This window comes from Mesoplodon densirostris, chromosome 11, assembly GCF_025265405.1.
Source record: "Mesoplodon densirostris isolate mMesDen1 chromosome 11, mMesDen1 primary haplotype, whole genome shotgun sequence".
Lineage (NCBI taxonomy): Eukaryota > Metazoa > Chordata > Mammalia > Artiodactyla > Ziphiidae > Mesoplodon > Mesoplodon densirostris.
The window spans coordinates 3,652,499-3,667,547 of NC_082671.1; the positions used below are offsets into that span (position 1 = coordinate 3,652,499).

General features: G+C 57.5%; 1 protein-coding gene across 1 annotated transcript in view; it reads right to left on the reverse strand.

Annotated features, from left to right (window-relative positions):
• WNT5B (Wnt family member 5B) overlaps positions 1-4,077 on the reverse strand; it is an 83,659-nt gene extending 79,582 nt beyond the window's left edge. The window contains exon 1 of the mRNA XM_060112406.1: positions 3,704-4,077. The gene's annotated coding sequence lies outside the window, so the exon portion shown is untranslated. The remainder of the gene's footprint in view (positions 1-3,703) is intronic.
• Positions 4,078-15,049: the final 10,972 nt, after the last annotated feature.

The following is a 15,049-nucleotide window of genomic DNA, read 5'->3' on the forward strand; positions in this document are numbered from 1 at the left end:
GACTGTTAGAACTGGAAGGGCCTCCAGGGCAATCTAATCCCAAGCCCCACATGACGGGAGAGACAACTGAGCCCCCCAGAGGAGATGCTACAATGCACCCCTCCCCCCAGTACACCTCCCCTTGAAACCTCACACAAGAACAGGACATACAGGCGGGCTGGGTCCTCCTGGGCTTTGGAGGGTCGGGGTGCAAAAAGAAACACCCCTGTGTCTGAGAAAACACCCCTGTGTCTTTAGGGCCTGCACTTGCTCCCAAGGGGGCCCTGGGGCCCTGGGCTGGGCTGGCGACAATTACAGTCAGCATGAGGGTCTCGGTGGCAAGGCTTGAGCTCCCTGAAACTTCTGTGCCTGATATTTGGATGGCTCAGGGGAGATCTTCCCCCAGGACCAACCAGCTTCCAAAAAGAGTTGGGAAGGAAGCCCCGCGGGCAGAGGCTGGGAGGAGAGAGGCTGTAGAAAGTCTGGAGGAGAACTCAGGCCGCACAGCTGGGAAAGACCCAGCTGCAACCACAGGGGCAAGGAAGTCTGCAAACGCTGCCCAGCGGCCAGCAGGGCGAGACCAAGAGCCAGTGGGTCAAACTGGGATGAGGGGGTGGAGGCTTAAATTTACCCAGGTAAACAGAGCCCACTGGGGGGCTGGGAGGAGTGGGCCGTGACTGCCAAGGCTGGCCAGACTGGACCAAACTGCAGGCCCGCGGTCCCAGCTCTGCCAACTCGCTGCCTGGGGGAGTGGACGGTCACCCCTCAGAGATGGGGAGAAGGTGACTTTTTTTTTAACATCTTTATTGCAGTATAATTGCTTCACAATGGTGTGTTCATTTCTGCTGTGTAACAAAGTGAATCAGCTATACGTATACATATACATATATCCCCATATCCCCTCCTTCTTGCGTCTCCCTCCCACCCGCCGTATCTCACCCCTCTAGGTGGTCACAAAGCACCGAGCTGATCTCCCTGTGCTATGTGGCTGCTTCCCACTAGCTATCTGTTTTACATTTGGTAGTGTATATATGCCCATGCCACTCTCTCACTTTGTCCCAGCTAAGCTGGGAGAAGGTGACTTTTACCATGAAAGGTGGTTCAGATGGAAAACGATAGGGCCTTTCACCTTCATCACAGTGTCCGCTCCCAACCCCTCTGCTGGATTTCTCTGGACTGCTGGAGGCAGTTTGAAGACACTTAATAGAAACCAGCCAGGGATGCCCCTGGGGTGAGGATGGGAAGCCCCCATGTCCTCTCCTCACTCGGGGTTTCTAGATCTGCTATCGTGAGTCTTGAGAGACTTGAAGGGGCTACAAAAACAGCACCAACCGACTAACCACTGAAAACCCTGGGGACCATGCTCAGGTGTGGGGATGGAGCACGGGGGGCGTCTGAGGACCTGTTCGGAAGATGATGAGGGGACGAATGACAGGCAGGCTGGAAAGGAGCTTGGGAGCACAGACCAGAGCGGCGAACAGGAAAGCTTCGTGGGCTTACTGGTGCTTACTTCGGAGGCGGCGAGGCCTAGCACTTCATGTAAAGCCTCCTCCCCTGCTAGACGCGCCGGCCGTGGCCGTCCAGGACCCGCAGAACCACCCCAGGGGTGAAAATTAGAACAGGCTCGCCTGGGCTCCTGTCCTTCTTGAAGAAGAGCCAACAAAAAACCTTCCAGCTGCCGCCGGGGCAAGACCAGGGTGAAATACGCAGGTGAAGAACAATCCCAGATTTTTTCTTTTCACAGCATATGGCTCCCAGCAATTTGGCTTAAGCTTTGGGCATAGAAATTTTTTTTTCAGAAAACAGTTGTTTCAAGCCAACAAGACACCCTTGGAGACATGAGCACGACCAAAGGACACGAAGAGGGCTGCTTTCGGGCACACGGAGCAGACGCCTGCTCACACATTCATACTGGAATACACGGGAAGTCGGGGCCTGGGAAAGCAGGGCCGGCTCCTGCTTCCCGGCAGGCAGACCCCAGCAGGTCCCACGCCCAAGGGCTGGTTTTCTTTAGGAACGGAGCGGGGCTGCCCTTAGGTCCTTATCCACACGTCACCTCGCTAGGTGCTTTGCTCCACAAACTTCCTTCCCTGCGTCTGCTCCACCTGTGCCTTTTGGGGCGGGGACCTGGCCCCAGTCTGCCTCTGGCCTTGGGCCCCGGACTGGACCTCCCCCCAAAGAGCGCAGCCACATCACTCCTCCCGCCAGCGCGCAGAGGGCTCTGAGCACTGCCTTTCCTTCCCAGGAGACGCACCTCCTTCCTCCTGCTATTTATAACCACAGATCTTCTGTGTGAAGAGAGAACAGATGCTATTTTGAAACAGAGGAAACCACCACTCAGCCTTCCACGTTCCACAGGTCGGCAGTTCTGCCGGGGGACGCGCGTGTGTTCCTGGCGGGCGTGTGGGCACAGGCTCGGGGCCGGGCCTCACTCACCCACGCCTGAGATTGGAGCCTTGCCTTTGAAAAGTAAACTGCACTTATCACCATCAACAGGAGGGCCGGGGTCCAGGAAACGGTCCTCAGTTTTCCCAGAGTGTGCCCGCTGTGCCCTGGCCCTTATGTTGCCTTAGGGCCAGCCTCAGGAGGGGTCACCCTAAGCTTCCAGCCCTGTGCCTGCCTGGGTGCTGGTGTTTGGCCAGGAGCGTGACTCTGCCCCACTGGAGTTTTCCGCACCCATGCTGATGGCATGGCATCACAGCTCTGGCAAGTGGGCACTTCCTTGGCCGCTAGACTGGTAACACGATCCTGGCCTTTCTCCTCCAGGTACCAGGCTGAAACTCTGCCCAGGGTTGAGGCAACTGAAAGCTGTTGCCAAGCAGCCAGGTGGCAAAAGCAGTGAAGAAGGCCCGGGGGAAAGTGGAGAGTAAGTTCCCCAGAACACCTGGGTCACCACTCAGCTCCCTTCTCTGTAAAACAGAAGCAGTCCCGCTCCAGGCAAGTGGAATGGTCTCTCACGAAGACTTGCAGGATGAGAACCTCTAGGAACGGGGGCTCTAACTAGATTGCGTGGCCAAATGTCCCCCGAGGCTCCACGAGGAGGTGGCGAATGGCCACCCTGCACCTCTCCCGGCTGGGATGGAAGAGGCAGGGCGAGCGGAGGCGCAATGAAAGAAAACAGAAAACTAGGAAGACCAGCCGGAGACCTGCTCGGGCTTAGGCAGGAATCCAGGCACCAAACTAGCACTGCTCGCGGGGGTTAAAAGAATCCAGATGCAGCTCTCGCCACAGTCTGGCGGGCGCGGGGCGCAGACCCCACCGCGGACCCCAGCTGGGCCCGAGCGAGCCGGGAAAAGCGCGCGGGAAGCTCGGGGGCTCGCGGCGCGCGGACGGGCCGGGGCCGAGCCTACGCGCCCGGGGGCGGCTCCCCGCGGCTCCGCGGTCGCCGCCCGGGGACCGAAAGCGGCGACACCCGCCCGCCAGGAGGGCGGGGACCCTCGCTACCTGCCGGCTGGGGGCGGCCCGGGCGCGGCGAGAGCCCGCGGCCCCAGCTTTGTTCGGCGGCGGGGACCCCTTCCCCTGCGCGCCCCCCGCGCCGCCGGGCCCCGGCCCGCAGACCCGTCCCGGGCCGAGCTCGCGGTCCCCGGGCGCGGGGGGTGGAGGGGAGGCCCCTCCCGGACCCCACCTCCCCGTTCCCGATCCGGGTGCCCCGACCGGCCCGCGGGCGCAGGGAAGTTGGGCGGCGGGGCGCGGGCTCCCGTTTCCCGGCCGCCGCCAGGCTTACCTGCGCGTCCGCGGCTTGTCAGGCCCGCGGGCTCCGGCTCGCTCTCCGCCCGGCCCGGCCCTTCTAGCGCCCGCAGGGCCGGGGCGGCCGGAGACGCCGACCCTTCGCGCTGCGCTCCGGTCCCGCCGAGTGTCCGCCCGGCCCCGGGGGTCGGCCGGTCGCCCCCGCGGAGCCCGCGCTCCTTGCCCCGAGGGCTCCCGCGCGGCGCCGGGTCCGAGCCGATGGGCGGAGGCGGGGCGCGGGCGGCGGCCAAGCGGAGGAGGCCGGGCCCTGCGCGGGGCTCGGGCCGCCGGCTGCGCGCTCCTCTCCGCCGCGGCCGGGAACTTGGGCCCGAGTTGGCTGCGGCGGTGGCGGCCGCGGCTCTGAGTGTAGGGCCGGCGCCGGCCGGCGGGTCCCGGGCCCCGCGCTCCGCCCCGCGCCTCCTCCCCGCCCCCGCCCCGCCGCGCCGAGCCAACCCGCCCCCGGGGCTCCTCGCGGGCGGCACCCGGCCTCGCACCTGCCTCCGCTCCCCGCGCGCCCGCTCCTCCGCGGGCCCCGCGCGTGGGGAGTGCCCCCCGAACCCTCCGCACACCCACCGGACCCTTCGCCGGAACTCGACCCGGTCCTCCGGGAGCACCTGGGGTCTCACGCGCCAGCAGCCCCCGGGGCGTCCAGCGCTCCTGCGGGGAGCCCCCCAACTCAGGGACTGCGGGACTGGAGGCTCTGGGACTCACGTAGTAGCTTTTCTACCCACATCAAACTATCCTCCTTGAATCTCCCCAAGGAGTGGAGTGATCTGTTATTTCTGCCTCACAAACCCGAGCCATTCCCTCTGGTCCTGGACCCCTTTCGACAGCACCTAGCAGAGCCATCCCTGGGACAAGGAACGCTGACGCGGCGCGGGTACACCAAGAAGGGTGCTTCCACATGGGAAACGCGCGCTCCCATCGCTCCTGGGACAGCGTCCGGCCTGAATCAGTCCGCAGTCACTGACGGGTGCCTGAAAAGTCACTAGAGGCTCGGCTGGGACCGATGGCCCCAAGTCTGGGTAGTGCACCCTGGGTGAGCCGCCCCAGAGGGAGTAGCCAAGGTCCCACTGAGGCAGAGGTCCAGCTCCGGCCCTGGACCCTATTCCAGATCCCAGCACCAGGGCACCAACCAATGGGGCCAGCATGGTTGGAGGCCGGCCCTCCAACTGCTTTTTTTTTTTTTTCCAAAGTTCTGAACCCCCCCCAACCTTCTCTTCCCTGAGTAGGAGGTCGCTCTGCTAAAGAAATTGCCTTTGAATGCAGTACAGTGAGAAGAAAAAAAAAAACAATAGCAGTAATCGAAGGCTTGGCCTTTTTAAATTAGTAACTGAACAGGGTGACCACCTTCCCCTTTCAGTGGGGGAAGGGACCGCGGGGGGCGGGCGGTGCTCAGGGAACGAGGGACCAGGAGCCCACCGTATTGGGCTGGCAATAAGGAGCTATTGTCCTCCGGGTTTTACAATAAGGAAAGTAAGAGCAGTTTTAGCAAATACCAGACTAATTAGAGGGAAAGTCTTGCTTGGAATTGTGCCGTCTTGGCCGGAGGTGCCTGACGACTCTTCTCACCTCGCAGTGAATGGGGTTTATGAGACCAGGTCCAGCAACCTGAAATGAATGGCCTATAATTGCCGTGCCCCTCCCCGCCCCCTTCACGGAGGGGAACTAGTTCAAGGCTTTATCTTTGGGGACAGATGAAACCCAGAGGGTAGCTGGCCTCATGCAGGATGAAAGCTTTGAATCCACCTTGTCAGATTACAAATAGGCTCAGTTCCTCTCCTCCTGAGAAGAAAGCATCGGCTCTGGGGTTAGGGTCTTTGCAGGAGGTCAAGGGAAGGCCTCATGCAGGAGGAGGCCCTGATCATTCCAGAATGCAAACTGGGAGAATTTGGGGATTCACTTCACACTCACATTTCTTGAGCCCTAAACACAGATGGCTGAGAGCAGTTCCCAGCCGCAGGAAGTTTAAAGTCTAAAGGAAGGAGCACAAGAACGGGCCACTTTGCTTGCTCCCCCCCCTCAGCTGACCACCCAGGGGGAGGGCAGGTGACAGCAACCCCAGCTGTCCCTGGAGTGGTCCTGCACCTCCCACCTCCATCTCGGTCCAAGATGAGTCAACAGTTGTGGTCCAGCGAGGGAAGCTGCAGCCCGCCCCCCAGGAAAGGAGCGTGTGGCTGAGTAGCTGGGAAAGCATTCACACGAGGAGCCCCGAGTCCTGGGCTGGATTCCCAAGGGAAGTGGTGAGCGCCCCACTGCCTGAGTCAGCCCGGAGATGAGAGCCGATGGGACTGTGGACAGATCTTGCCCATGTTTTGTCTGTGATTGCTGGGTGGGGTCTCTTGCCTTCTCCCCCAGATAAAACATACCCTGCCTTGGCATTTGTGGTTTAAACAAAGAAAGAGAAAGCAAGGATTTGGACATATGGAAATTAGTAAAGACTCCTGCTTTTTATTGGAGACGCTATTCCCCCGTCCTGGTCATGCCCTCACAGGCCACCAGCCACATTGGGAGGCCCCTTCCAAGCCAGAACAGCTAACGAAACCCCATCAGAAAGAGACAGGAGGAGCCAGCCTGTCGGGGTATTAGGTCTAGGGCTGACCCCTGCCCCTTGGGCTGTGCATGCTGAGGGCGACCGTTCCCTTTCCATCCCAGCCCCGGGAGGAAGTGCTTCGGGGAGCGCGGCTGCTCCAGATGGAGGAGGAGAAAAGCGCCCTGAAGTGGGAAAGTCCTCCCCCCACCCCAGTCTGCTTCTCTAGCCCTTTCTAAGGGTTTATAGGGATGCACAGAAAATTTCTTGGGGGCACCAGCCTGATGAGCCTTTGAAGCGAGAAGACAGAGAGGCAAAACCAGTAACCGCTCTCCCAACAGCTACTTCATCGGCACATTGCCTGTGCCATTCGGTGTTCATTTTGTGCTTCTTATCTGGACGCCTTTCTGAGAACGAGGGCTGATAAAAATGGTAGATTCGGACCCAAATGTCCAGATACCATCCACAGATGCCCCACGGCCTCGACGGTAGCTGAGACATTCTGGGACGTGTGGGTCAGGGGAATTCTAAGCGCTGAAGGCAGCAGGTAAGAAGAAAATTCTGCTGTCATGAGCTCGAATCTGGCTCTGCAGTTGACTTCTTGGGAAAAAGTTCACCCCAAGAGGCCAGCAGCCCAAGGAATCTGTATAAAGGCAGAAGGAGGCTAAAGTATTGACAGTTTCAACTGCTGATACGTGCAGAGTTACGTTTTATCTTGCTTGAGATCCATCAAATGAGGACGGCTCCGCTCACCGCACTTGGAGGGGTCTCCTGTAACCAGTTCTCCCCAAAGAGAGGCCAAGTGCCCTCCAGCGTGAGATCTAACGAGGGTGCTGAGCAGGGGGCTCCACGTCAGCCCCCCCCGGGAAGTCCGGACTCACTGCCTGTGGGATCTTGGGCAAGATGCCATTTTGCTGTCTCTCCGCCCCGGTTTCCTCATCTGCAAAGGAGTAAGACGGCAGCCTGCCTGGGGGAACCTGAGGACTAAGTCAGGCAATTCAGGTGAGGAAACCGAGAACCACGTCTTATATGTGGTACACACTCAATAAAAACTAGTAACAGTATTACTACTCCAAAGTAGACAGGGCCTGAGTTCGTTCCCATTTGGACAATCTGCTGTGGCTCTCAGCCCTTGAACTCCTGGATCTTCATCCCCATTTTTCTCCTACGAGAAGACATACAGGGCCCTAAATTGTTCCTTGAATGAATTACTGCTTCACAAATATGTAGAATGAGGCAGCTGAAGGTGTCACTAAAAACTGGCAAAATCCGGAGACCCCAGCCTCCATCAGCATCACCTGCCAGGGCCCCAGCGTGCGTGGACAGGAAGCCCTCGCGGGCGGGGCCCCAGGAATAAACTGCTCCAGAGTATGGCCCAAAGGGAGGCCCTGTTTGGAGTCGCCACGGACACGAAATGCTACCTCCCTTTTGAGATGCCAGTGTCCCCATGTCCCCGTTTCCCCTTCTCAGCTTTGACTGAAGTCCTTTCGTGTGTTCTGTACGGACGGATGTAGGAGGGCACAGGGACACAGTGCCCGTGTCGGGAGGTCTGCCCTCACGGTGGGGCTGGGGGCCGCAGAGGGGCACACAGCCAGGTCAGGTGCCCCGCTGTAGATCCCGGTGCCCTCAGGACGGGGTGGACCCCGCGCAGGTCACCTCCTCTCTTGGGGCCGCAGTGTCCTCGCTAACCTCACAAAGCCAAGACTGGGTCAAAGGGAAAGGGAAGCGGCTGGAGGTGTGGGTGGGAGACGAGACTCTGACCCCACGACCATCTCGTTTTGAGGGTCAGTGGGGCGGTCAAGTGTTGACGGCAGGAAACAGCGACCCGGAGCGGGGTTAGAGGTCGGGGTGGCTGGAGACGCAGCTCCAGCAAACTGAACTGATAACTACGAAAGCCAGACGGCCAGGGTCAAGGTGGGAGGGGATGGAGCCTTGGGGATAATCCCTGGGAGGAGAGCCCCAGGCAGGGGCCCTGGGGTCAAGTGATGTGCTCTTCACAATATGGCCCCTGGACACGCTTGAAATCAGAAGAAAAGTGAGGCGGGTGAGAAATTCCTGGTGTTAGAGGAGGGGGCCAGGAGCTCCGAGGGGTGGTTAGCAGTCCACGCCCTGAGGGGCCTTCCTCCCTCCTCTCCTGGGGATGTTGAGTCTTGTGACCAGAGGGTGTCTCACCATCCTCGGGCTCCGAAATTGCTGCTTGGGAGGCTTCCTAGGGCCCTGGTGGGTTGGATTGCGGGTTCATCAGAATCTCCCAGGAAAGACTGTTACAAACACAGACTCCCAGGCTTGCACCTCAGGGCTTCTGAGGACGTGTGTCTGTGGTCTGTACTTTTAAGGCCCCACAGGTGATTCTGGTCCTTAGCTCAGTCTGAGACTCGGCCACAGGGTCCCATAGGTCCACACCCAGCAAGCCTGAGAGGAGAGGAGAGGAGAGGCGCCCTGGCTCCCAGAGGCCCAGGCGGACAGCAGGGCGGAGGGGAGCCCACCTGGGTCCCCAGCCCGACTCCAGCCCACCTTGGCCTTGGCGATGCATCAGTCGAGACTGGGCTCCAGGTCCACCATCACCATGGTGTTTGCAAGTTAACTTTCGCTAAATGGTACTAATAAGGATGAAGAGTAAATCCACAGGAAATCCAATCATCTCCTGGTTAAGAAATGCTTTGTCCCCGGACCTATCATTATCATCAAAAGCATTTATAAACTTCTGAATTCCACCTTCTGAGCTGGGAAGCTTTGCTGGCAGTTTCCTGGCTGGAGCTTTTGTTTGGCTTGAGAAAAAATGGTTATACCACAAGAGGCGAACAGTGACACATGGGAATATATCATCGTAATGGACAGGAGTTACATCAGACAATGTGAAATTTTAAGCACTTAGCCCAACACCCTCCCCTGTTCTCTGATCTTTTTCACTCTGTCTACAAGCCTCTGGGTCCTAATACATAACTAAGTTCAGCACCTGCACTAACCCTGGATGTCCTTAAACAGGCTGATCAATGAAAACAAGTCACAGGAAACAGCAATCAGCTTCAACGCTAATTAGACTCTGGGGATTCTGCCTTCCTAGAGGCCTTTCTTGAGACTTCATGCTCTGGCTATGAAGACAGTGAGAGAGAAAGATGATGAGCAAAGAGACTGAAATTATATTCAGTGATTCCTTTCAAGTTTCAACCATGGGCCTTAAACACCTCTGATTCTAAGAGAAGAAACATAAATGCCGTTGGCTTTGAGAGACTTGTTGGTGGGCTGGAGGGGCTGACCGTGTTTCCCAAACCTGAGTGGGTGGGAGGGAAACTGATAAGGAGAGAACAGAGTGGGAGGTGACTGCCCAGGAGGGGAAAGTGCTGGCTAGTGACCTCACCCCCTCCTTTATCAAACTCCTAACCGCCCCTCCTCCCCCCAGCCCTGCTTCATTTCCTTTTTGCCTTTCTTGTAGCCTGGTAACCACACCTGTATCCCGTCGGCTGATTTCATTCGTGGGCTGCCATCTGGGGTGCATTTTAAGCAGGAATTTCTGGAAACAGAAGAGCTACCAGACCCACAGCAGATTCTCCAGGGGTGGAATTTCAGGCACCGCGGCATCTGGATGGAGGAGACGCTTCAGGGCCCCGGGGGTAGGTGGGACGCTGGGAGCCTTCCCAGTACCTTCAGATCTCAACACCCAGGCGGCCGCCCACCTCCAGTTTGCTCCCCAAGGCTCTGTCAGGGCTCCCCCTGTCCCAGCTGGTGGCAGGCAGCCAGGAGCTGCTCGCTCAGCTTTTCAGTTTAAATGTCCACCTGGGTTTGCAGTGAGTGACAGGGACACGGTCTCCGGAAGCTGACAGAGAAGGCCCAGGTCATCGAAACCCAGGCCTGGCAATCCAGGGTCCCCAGGAATTTCACCCGCTGGGATGGGTTTTGAGTGTGTGTTTCAAGATGCCTTCATTCTAACAGTTAAAGGTTCAGACCCGACCTGGTCACCATCAATATTCTAAAAGCCCCTCCCTCTGCACTTAGAGAACCCTGAGCGTGGCTGCTATGACAGCGACCCGGACAGACAGAGGACACTCTTGCCCCGGCTATGAAGCACGTACGTTTTGACTTAGGGCCAAGCCCTGGCCCGAGAGCCTTTGATGTGGGGAGACAGAGATGAATCAGGCGGGTTGGCAGTTGGGCCAGAGAGAGGGAGGGAGGGGTGTTTCTCTCTGGGGAGGAGTTGGCTCAGAGCTGCCGGAGGAGGGGAGGGAGGGCCGGAGCTGGGGGGCCTGAGCAGGGGTGGCCCGAGGGGGGCGAGAGTGGGCAGCCGGTGGGCGTGCTGGAAGGGCCTTGGTTCAGCCGCCAACGCCATGGGCTGGAGGGTCCCCACCAGCCGAGTGGAGTCCTCACTGCTTGAAACAGAAGAGTGAACTCTCAGCCTTGTCCCCTGGGGGCCGAGGGAAGACCGTCACCCCCAGTGAGGGAGGGGTGACAAGGAGGCCCCTCACTGCCCAGGACTGGCCTCCAGATTCCCTGCTACCGAGAGGTGGTCCTGAGACCGACAGTGCTGGAGATGGTGCATCCTGTCCTGTTCCGCACGGACAGCCCCATCGCCCCAGCCCAGCCCCACGCCGGGGCCCAGCTTTAACCGCAGAGCCCAGTCTGACTTTCTTTCCCGTCTCAGTGGGCTTGGGAGGGGCTGGCGGGCTGGTAGCAATAAAGGATGTTTTGAGCAGCTGAAGCCACAGGCAAACGCTCAGCTATGGACAAGCTGTGGGGCAGCCCCAGGGCACTACCCGTCTGCTCATTGCCCAGGGCAGCCAACAGGAGGAAGGAACCACCTGGGCCATGTTCCTAACCAAGGGAGACGTTCACCTGCTTGCAGCCCTGGCCCGGCCAGGCCTCCTCGCCCTCCAGTAGCCCCCTGGGTGTCCCTCCACCTTCCTCGGGGCCCTGGTGCGGTGGTCGGAGAGGGAACACCCTCTCCAGCATAAGAACCACTGTTTGGGAAGCGCAGACCCTGGAGCCCGGCTCTTGGGAAAACCTTCCAGATTAGGATAGTTCCCATGGCAACGAGTGAGGGTGCTTTATCAGTTACACCATGTCACAGGGATAACTGTTAGCTTTTATGGATTTTCCACCAGTATGTGGTGCCAGGAAATGTGTGCAGAGACACCTGCTCGGTCCAGAGATTATATTGTAACAGCGTCAGAACAGCGCTGACCAGTCCTAATGGAGCACGAACCACGAGCTGAGGAATGTGACCCTCCTGACTGCGCTCTGAGGACAGCACCCTTGTCGTCCCATCTTGCAGGTGAGAATGCTGAGACCCAGCGAGGCCAGGGGGACCCAGGTCAGGCCTCACCTGTCCCCAGGTGTACAAGAGCCAATGTGGAGACAGAGGCTTCTCCAAACTCCGCCCCAAACACCCCAGGTCTCCATCCCACGCCCACCATCACTCAGGGGCGGGAGTCACGCTGGCCCAGTTCTATAAATAGCGGTGGGGGTGGGGGGCGGGCTGGGCTGGAGACTGTGGGAGAAATGCAGACGATAAAGTGCTTTTCTGCGTAATCTGTTCAAGCTCACAAGGAGGCAGGAAACCAATTTCCCCCAAACCAAGAAAAAGGGCAGTTCTCTGGCCCCTGGGGCTGGAGACATGATGCTTTTAATAAAACAATTCTGGGGCGGTACCTGGAGCTCCGGGGAACGAGCGCTACCCGCCAAGCGGCTCAGGCCGGGTCAGTCCCGAGAAGCGGGAGGCTGCTGCTTCCTGTGCGCTGTGTCCCCTCCTGCCCCACCAGCTGGAGGCTGCAAAGAAAGCAAAGACGCGCTGGATCCCAGGGTGGGAGGCTCCCCCTGGTGGCCCCGTGGACCCCCTTGCCGGTGGCCCCTGGGGTCTCGACAGGAGGAGGGAAGGAAGCAGAGGTTTGAACAAGTCCAGAGTCTGCCATAGGAGAGGCCGGTGCACTCCTGGGCGTGAACCCAGGAATTGAGAAGATGCATCAGGACCCTGAGTTCACGAGAGCAGAGGGGTGGGAACAGCTCAGACATCCACTGACTGACGGAGGGATAAACACAACGCGTAGACACACCCAGTGGAACATTATTCAGTCTTAAAAAGGAAAGAAAATTTGACTCAGGCTACAGCATGGATGAAACTTGAAGTCGCTGTGCTCAGTGACATAAGCCAGACACAAAAGGACAAATATTGTGTGACTCCACTTATATGAGGGCACCGAGAAGAGTCAAATACATAGAGACAAAAAGCAGAATAGTGCTTACCAGGGGCTGGGGGAGGGGCGGCAGGAGTCTTTACTGTTTAGTGGGGACGGAGCTTCAGGTGGGGAAGATGAAAAAGTTCTGGAGACGGATGATTGCACTACAGTGTGAATGTACTTAACACTATTGAACTGGACACTTAGAAATGGTTAAAATGGTAAATTTCATGTTATTTATATTTTACCATAATAAGAAAAAAAAAAAAACCAAGAAAAGAAAAAGAGGAAGTGTGTCCATCCATTCCTGTGGGGAAAAACACACCTTTTTCCAGAGTCCTAAAAAATTTCCCAAATCACCCAATTTGTGTTGAAATTTCCTGGGCTTGTCTCAGCCTAGAATGGAATCTAGGGGGAATACTGTCTTAAAATCCACTCAGTTTGGAAGAATAAATTGGGAAGAATTCCTGTACCTGATGTGAAAACTTACAATATAGTTGGAGTAATCAAGGCAGCATGGCTTAATGGAAAGACAGACCAGTGGAACAGGGTACGGAGCCTGGGAACAGACCCACACAAACATCCCCAAATGCTGTTGACAAAGCTGCAAAAGCAGTTCAATGGGGGGATGGTTGTCCCCAGCAGTTCAGTCTTTTTTTTTTTCCCAACATATTTATTGGAGTATAATTGCTCTACAATGGTGCGTTAGCTTCTGCTGTGTAACAAAGTGAATCAGTTATACATATACATATGTCCCCATATCTCCTCCCTCTTGCGTCTCCCTCCCTCCCACCCTCCCTATCCCACCCTTCTAGGTGGTCACAAAGCACTGAGCTGATCTCCCTGTGCTATGCAGCTGCTTCCCACCAGCCATCCATTCTACATGTGGTAGCGGGACGAACAGTCTTTTCAGCAAGGGGTGCTGGGGCCACTGGGCACCCATAGGTTGAAAATGTGAGCCTCAACATCATACAAAAATCAGCGTGCTCATCACCAGCCACTAGGGACACGCCAGTGAAAGCCACGGTGAGGTGTCACCCCAGACCCACGAGAAGAGCTAAAATGCACAGAGCGACAACACCAAACACTGGTGAGGCTGTGGGAAGCTGGCTCTCCTGTAAGTTGCCAGTGGGAGTGCAAAATGGTGCAGCCACACTGGAAAAGAGTCTGGCAGTTTCTTTAAAAACTAAACATACGCGCACCGTACAATCTGGCATGCGCACACCTGGGCCTTTATCCCAGAGAAATGAAAACTTGCACTCCCACAGAACCTGTACCTGGAAGTCCACAGCAGCTCTATTTGTAACAGCCCAGACTTGGAAACGGCCCACATGTCCCTCAACAGGTCAGTGTGTGAACAAAACGTGGCCCGTCCATACCACTCAGCGACCAAAAGGAACCAACACTGATCCGTGCAACAATCAGGGTGGATCTCAAAGACATTCTCCTGAGAAAAGCCATTCTCAAAGGTTACAGACCGAGGGGCTTCCCCGGTGGCGCAGTGGTTGAGAGTCCGCCTGCCGATGTGGGGGACACGGGTTCGTGCCCCGGTCCAGGAAGATCCCACATGCCACGGAGCGGCTGGGCCCGTGAGCCATGGCCGCTGAGCCTGCGCGTCCGGAGCCTGTGCTCCGCAACGGGAGAGGCCACGGCAGTGAGAGGCCCACGTACCGCAAAAAACAAACAAAAAAGGTTACAGACCGTGTGATTCCATTTATGTGACAGTCTTGAAACAATGACATGGGAGCAGAAGGGTGGGCCAGGCTACGGAGGGAGCACGAGGGTGACCTTTGTGGCCAAGGAACTATTCCATATCTTGACCAACTACACACACAATGAAATTGCAGGAGCACACACGTGCACACGCACATACACAGCCCGAGTACACCGGTGACACCTGAGTAAGGAAGGTCTGTAGGCTGCACCATCAGTTTCCCGGTTTTGACCTGCTATGTAAGATGTGACCATTGGCACAAACTGGATGAAGGGTATGAGGACCTTTCTGTACTATTTTTCTAACTTCCTGTGACTCCATAATCATTATTTTTCAAAAGACTAGGAAAAAAATTCCACTCACCTCAAGGGACAAGGGAGAAAGGGAAGCAAGTGCAGTGGGGCATTGATGCCAGCCAGGCTCTGTCCATGGATCGTCTGGTCCAGCCGCCCCTGTGGTCCCATGAAGTCTGTCTTGTCCCATTTTAGGGACAAGGACACCAGGGCCCAAAGTGGAGGAACTGTGCTACAGACCAAGTCTGTGTGCCATCTCTGGGGAGCGGAAGCATCGTCGGGCAGCCTTTGAGACTGAAGAGGACCAAGGAAGTGGCGGGTTTGCCAGGGTGGCTGTCACCCCGGAAACAAGCTCCATCTCGGACTGAGCAGTTCATCCCCTTGGGTTCCTGTTGGATGTCATCGTGTGAGCCGGCCGGTGTCCCTGCCTCCTGAAGTCTTGTGTCCTCTAAATGCCCCCTTTGCCACCACGCTCTCCAGCCATCAGCCCAGGGGGCCCCGGCTGAAGGCTGATCTCGGCCTGGTGCTTGGCTGTCCCCTCAAGGAATGTCCCTGTTTCTTCCCGCTGCTCCAAGTGCCCTCTCGCTGAAAGAGCTGGTGGTCCCACGCGGACGCCCACGGTCCTTTCACAGCTCTCAGC